We start from the raw sequence: 6,000 nt of genomic DNA on the forward strand, positions 1-6,000 counted from the left end.
GCCAGTTCCGACATGCCTTGTTCCAGAGACATAACCCTAACCCTTACTCTAACCCTCACCTAAACATAACCTTAACCCTAACCCTAATCCTAACCCTTACCCTATACCTCACATGAAGCCGTGGTCGGCTGCTCAGCTTTCCAACCTCAGAGGCCTGGTTCCCAAAATCTCCCGATGAAAGAACCCTGAGCCACACTGCAGAATTGCACTTGATCACTATATAAAACATGCCTGAATATATTTTTTTTTATAATGATTTCATTTATTTGTTGGACAGACTGAGATCACAAGTAGGCTGTGTTTTTGTCTGAAGGAAAAGGGAATGAGGCTCCCTGCAGTGGGGAGGGCCCGGTGTCAAACTAGATTCCTCTTCCCTGGGATCTTGAACTGGGTCGGGGCAAGAGGTCACATCCAATGAGGTACACAGGTGTTCTGGAAAGCATACACTATAGCAATGACCTTCAACCTTAGCATAATGCGAAGCCCAAGTCATGTGCTCAGTCTTCTGTCCTCAAAGGCCTGGTTCCCAAACTCTCCCCATGGGGGAACCCTGAGCTGCCCCGCACAAATGACCTAGATTCCAATAGGAAATCATGCCCTCTCTTTTATATATTTATTATTTATATATTTATTTATTCATTGCTTCAAGATTTTACTTTTTCACTTTGCAGGGAGCGAAAAGATGTAGGCAGTGTTGCACGCCCGGAGAAGGGAAAGAAGGCTCTCTGCTGAGGAGACAGCCCGTTGTGGGGCTCCATCCCAGGACTCTGGGATCATGTCCTGAGCTGAAGGCAGTGGCCTAAAGCACTGACTCACCAAGGTGTTACCAACAGCATTCAATTGTGAAATAACCTTCACGGGAATCCTGATGCAAAGCCCCTGTCCCATGCTCAGGCTTCTGTCCTCAGTAGCCTGGTCCATGAACTCTGCAGATGCGGGAACCCTGAGGTGCACCGCACAATGTCCATAGATCCCAATGGGAACGTTTGCCCTTTAGAAATGAGCTGAATCCGTAGAACAGGTGAAATCTGCATGCACCCCTTGGGACACAGCTCCAAAGAGCGCCCACCTGAAGCGGGAACCAGGAGTTTGATGATCCCTCAGCAATGGCCGGTAGGGTCTCCCATGTGCTTCGGCCTAACCCTAACCCGAGAGTGCTTCTTCAGACTTCTAACCCCGGTTGCCTGCCCTGGTAGCCCTCTAGGTAGGGGATTCCTTCTTCACATCGCAGGCTTCTGGGTGCCGCCCACTATGATAATGGCAAATTTAGGCCTGTGGAAGACCCTCGGGGCAGGAGAAATCTGCCTGTCCGATCATTCTACCAACACCTTCCTAGGACCCCCACACCACAATCCGGGAATAGGATGGTCTGTCAGGGCTACGTCCTCAACTGAGTCCCGTGGAAAGCAAATTCTGCCCTGACCAATCAGGTCAGCCATTCTCCCAGAGCCAAACCCTAAGCCTAAGTTACGTGGTCAGACTCTGGACACCGGAGGACTGAACCCAGGTCCTCCTGTGGATGGGAAAGTCAGTCTATAGGAAGGACTCAGCCTCTCAGGCAGAAACTGACCCTTTCCTTCTGTGCTATCCAGTACCTTCAGATATATAGAAACCAGCATGCTCCCCTGAGGGCATTCCACCCTTTTGGCCTGTCCTGTCCAAAATTCCATCGCCTGAGGTTTCTGCTGAGTCCCACCCTCAACTCATCCCTTGGTGTGCCAGTATTGTGTGGCCAGTTCCGACATGCCTTGTTCCTAAGACATAACCCTAACCATTACTCTAACCCTCACCTAAACATAACCCTAACCCTAAACCTAACCCTAACCCTAACCCTAACCCTAACCCTATACCTCACATGAAGACGTGGTCGGCTGCTCAGCCTTCCAACCTCAGAGGCCTGGTTCCCAAAATCTCCCGATGGAAGAACCCTGAGCCACACTGCAGAATTGCACTTGATCACTATATAAAACATGCCTGAATATATTTATTTATTTATTTATTTATAATGTTTTTATTTATTTGTTGGACAGACTGAGATCACAAGTAGGCTGTGTTTTTGTCTGAAGGAAGGGGGAATAAGGCTCCCTGCAGTGGGGAGGGCCCCGTGTCCAACCTGATTCCTCTTCCCTGGGATCTTGACCTGGGCCGAGTCAAGAGGTCACATCCAATGAGGTACACAGGTGTTCTGGAAAGCATACCCTATAGCAATGACCTTCAGCCTTAGCATAATGCGAAGCCCAAGTCATGTGCTCAGTCTTCTGTCCTCAAAGGCCTGGTTCCCAAACTCTCCCCATGGGGGAACCCTGAGCTGCCCCGCACAAATGACCTAGATTCCAATAGGAAATCATGCCCTCTGTTTTATATATTTATTATTAATTTATGTATTTATTTATTCATTGCTTCAAGATTTTACTTTTTCACTTTGCAGGGAGCGAAAAGATGTAGGCAGTGTTGCACGCCCAGAGAAGGGAAAGAAGGCTCCCTGCTGAGGAGACAGCCCGATGTGGGGCTCCATCCCAGGACTCTGGGATCATGTCCTGAGCTGAAGGCAGTGGCCTAACCCACTGACTCACCCAGGTGTTACCAACAGCATTCACTTGTGAAATAACCTTCACGGGAATCCTGATGCAAAGCCCCTGTCCCATGCTCAGGCTTCTGTCCTCAGTAGCCTGGTCAATGAACTCTGCAGATGCGGGAACCCTAAGGTGCACCGCACAATGTCCATAGATCCCAATGGGAACGTTTGCCCTTTAGAAATGAGCTGAATCCGTAGAACATGTGAAATCTGCATGCACCCCTTGGGACACAGCTCCAAGGAGCGCCCACCTGAAGCGGGAACCAGGAGTTTGATGATCCCTCAGCAAGGGCCGGTAGGGCCTCCCATGTGCATCGGCCTAACCCTAACCCGAGGGTGCTTCTTCAGACTTCTATCCCCGGTTGCCTGCCCTGGTAGCCCTCTAGGTAGGGGATTCCTTCTTCACATCGCTGGCCTCTGGGTGCCGCCCACTAGGCAAATGGGAAGTTTAGCCCTGTGGAAGACCCTCGGGGCGGGAGAAATCTGCCTGTCCAATCATTCTACCAACACCTTCCTAGGACCCCCACACCACAATCCGGGAATAGGATGGTCCGCCAGGGCTACGTCCTCAACTGAGTCCCGTGGAAAGCCTAATTCTGCCCTGACAAATCAGGTCAGCCATTCTCCCAGAGCCAAAACCTAAGCCTAGGTTACGTGATCAGACTCTGGACACCGGAGGACTGAACCCAGGTCCTCCTGTGGATGGGAAAGTCAGTCTGTAGGAAGGACTCAGCCTCTCAGGCAGACTGACCCTTTCCTTCTGTGCTATCCAGTAACTTCAGATATATAGAAACCAGCATGCTCCCCTGAGGGCATTCCACCCTCTTGGCCTGTCCCGTCCAAAATTCCATCGCCTGAGGATTCTGCTGAGTCCCACCCTCAACTCAGCCCTTGGTGTGCCAGTATTGTGTGGCCAGTTCCGACATGCCTTGTTCCTAAGACATAACCCTAACCCTTACTCTAACCCTCACCTAAACATAACCTTAACCCTAACCCTAATCCTAACCCTTACCCTATACCTCACATGAAGCCGTGGTCGGCTGCTCAGCTTTCCAACCTCAGAGGCCTGGTTCCCAAAATCTCCCGATGGAAGAACCCTGAGCCACACTGCAGAATTGCACTTGATCACTATATAAAACAGGCCTGAATATATTTTTTTTTATAATGATTTCATTTATTTGTTGGACAGACTCAGATCACAAGTAGGCTGTGTTTTTGTCTGAAGGAAGGGGGAATGAGGGTCCCTGCAGTCGGGAGGGCCCGGTGTCAAACTAGATTCCTCTTCCCTGGGATCTTGACCTGGGCCGAGGCAAGAGGTCACATCCAATGAGGTACACAGGTGTTCTGGAAAGCATACCCTATAGCAATGACCTTCAGCCTTAGCATAATGCGAAGCCCAAGTCATGTGCTCAGTCTTCTGTCCTCAAAGGCCTGGTTCCCAAACTCTCCCCATGGGGGAACCCTGAGCTGCCCCGCACAAATGACCTAGATTCCAATAGGAAATCATGCCCTCCCTTTTATATATTTATTATTTATGTATTTATTTATTCATTGCTTCAAGATTTTACTTTTTCACTTTGCAGGGAGCGAAAAGATGTAGGCAGTGTTGCACGCCCAGAGAAGGGAAAGAAGGCTCCCTGCTGAGGAGACAGCCCGATGTGGGGCTCCATCCCAGGACTCTGGGATCATGTCCTGAGCTGAAGGCAGTGGCCTAACCCACTGACTCACCCAGGTGTTACCAACAGCTTTCGCTTGTGAAATAACCTTCACGGGAATCCTGATGCAAAGCCCCTGTCCCATGCTCAGGCTTCTGTCCTCAGTAGCCTGGTCCATGAACTCTGCAGATGCGGGAACCCTGAGGTGCACCGCACAATGTCCATAGATCCCAATGGGAACGTTTGCCCATTAGAAATGAGCTGAATCCGTAGAACAGGTGAAATCTGCATGCACCCCTTGGGACACAGCTCCAAGGAGCGCCCACCTGAAGCGGGAACCAGGAGTTTGATGATCCCTCAGCAAGGGCCGGTAGGGTCTCCCATGTGCTTCGGCCTAACCCTAACCCGTGGGTGCTTCTTCAGACTTCTAACCCCGGTTGCATGCCCTGGTAGCCCTCTAGGTAGGGGATTCCTTCTTCACATCGCAGGCTTCTGGGTGCCGCCCACTATGATAATGGCAAATTTAGCCCTGTGGAAGACCCTCGGGGCAGGAGAAATCTGCCTGTCCGATCATTCTACCAACACCTTCCTAGGACCCCTACACCACAATCCGGGAATAGGATGGTCCGCCAGGGCTACGTCCTCAACTGAGTCCCGTGGAAAGCCTAATTCTGCCCTGACAAATCAGGTCAGCCATACTCCCAGAGCCAAAACCTAAGCCTAGGTTACGTGATCAGACTCTGGACACCGGAGGACTGAACCCAGGTCCTCCTGTGGATGGGAAAGTCAGTCTGTAGGAAGGACTCAGCCTCTCAGGCAGAAACTGACCCTTTCCTTCTGTGCTATCCAGAAACTTCAGATATATAGAAACCAGCATGCTCCCCTGAGGGCATTCCACCCTCTTGGCCTGTCCCGTCCAAAATTCCATCGCCTGAGGATTCTGCTGAGTCCCACCCTCAACTCAGCCCTTGGTGTGCCAGTATTGTGTGGCCAGTTCCGACATGCCTTGTTCCAGAGACATAACCCTAACCCTTACTCTAACCCTCACCTAAACATAACCTTAACCCTAACCCTAATCCTAACCCTTACCCTATACCTCACATGAAGCCGTGGTCGGCTGCTCAGCTTTCCAACCTCAGAGGCCTGGTTCCCAAAATCTCCCGATGGAAGAACCCTGAGCCACACTGCAGAATTGCACTTGATCACTATATAAAACAGGCCTGAATATATTTTTTTTTATAATGATTTCATTTATTTGTTGGACAGACTCAGATCACAAGTAGGCTGTGTTTTTGTCTGAAGGAAGGGGGAATGAGGGTCCCTGCAGTCGGGAGGGCCCGGTGTCAAACTAGATTCCTCTTCCCTGGGATCTTGACCTGGGCCGAGGCAAGAGGTCACATCCAATGAGGTACACAGGTGTTCTGGAAAGCATACCCTATAGCAATGACCTTCAGCCTTAGCATAATGCGAAGCCCAAGTCATGTGCTCAGTCTTCTGTCCTCAAAGGCCTGGTTCCCAAACTCTCCCCATGGGGGAACCATGAGCTGCCCCGCACAAATGACCTATATTCCAATAGGAAATCATGCCCTCCCTTTTATATATTTATTATTTATGTATTTATTTATTCATTGCTTCAAGATTTTACTTTTTCACTTTGCAGGGAGCGAAAAGATGTAGGCAGTGTTGCACGCCCAGAGAAGGGAAAGAAGGCTCCCTGCTGAGGAGACAGCCCGATGTGGGGCTCCATCCCAGGACTCTGGGATCATGTCC

This window comes from Mustela nivalis (assembly GCF_964662115.1).
Source record: "Mustela nivalis genome assembly, contig: HAP1_SCAFFOLD_73, whole genome shotgun sequence".
In the NCBI taxonomy this organism is placed as follows: domain Eukaryota; kingdom Metazoa; phylum Chordata; class Mammalia; order Carnivora; family Mustelidae; genus Mustela; species Mustela nivalis.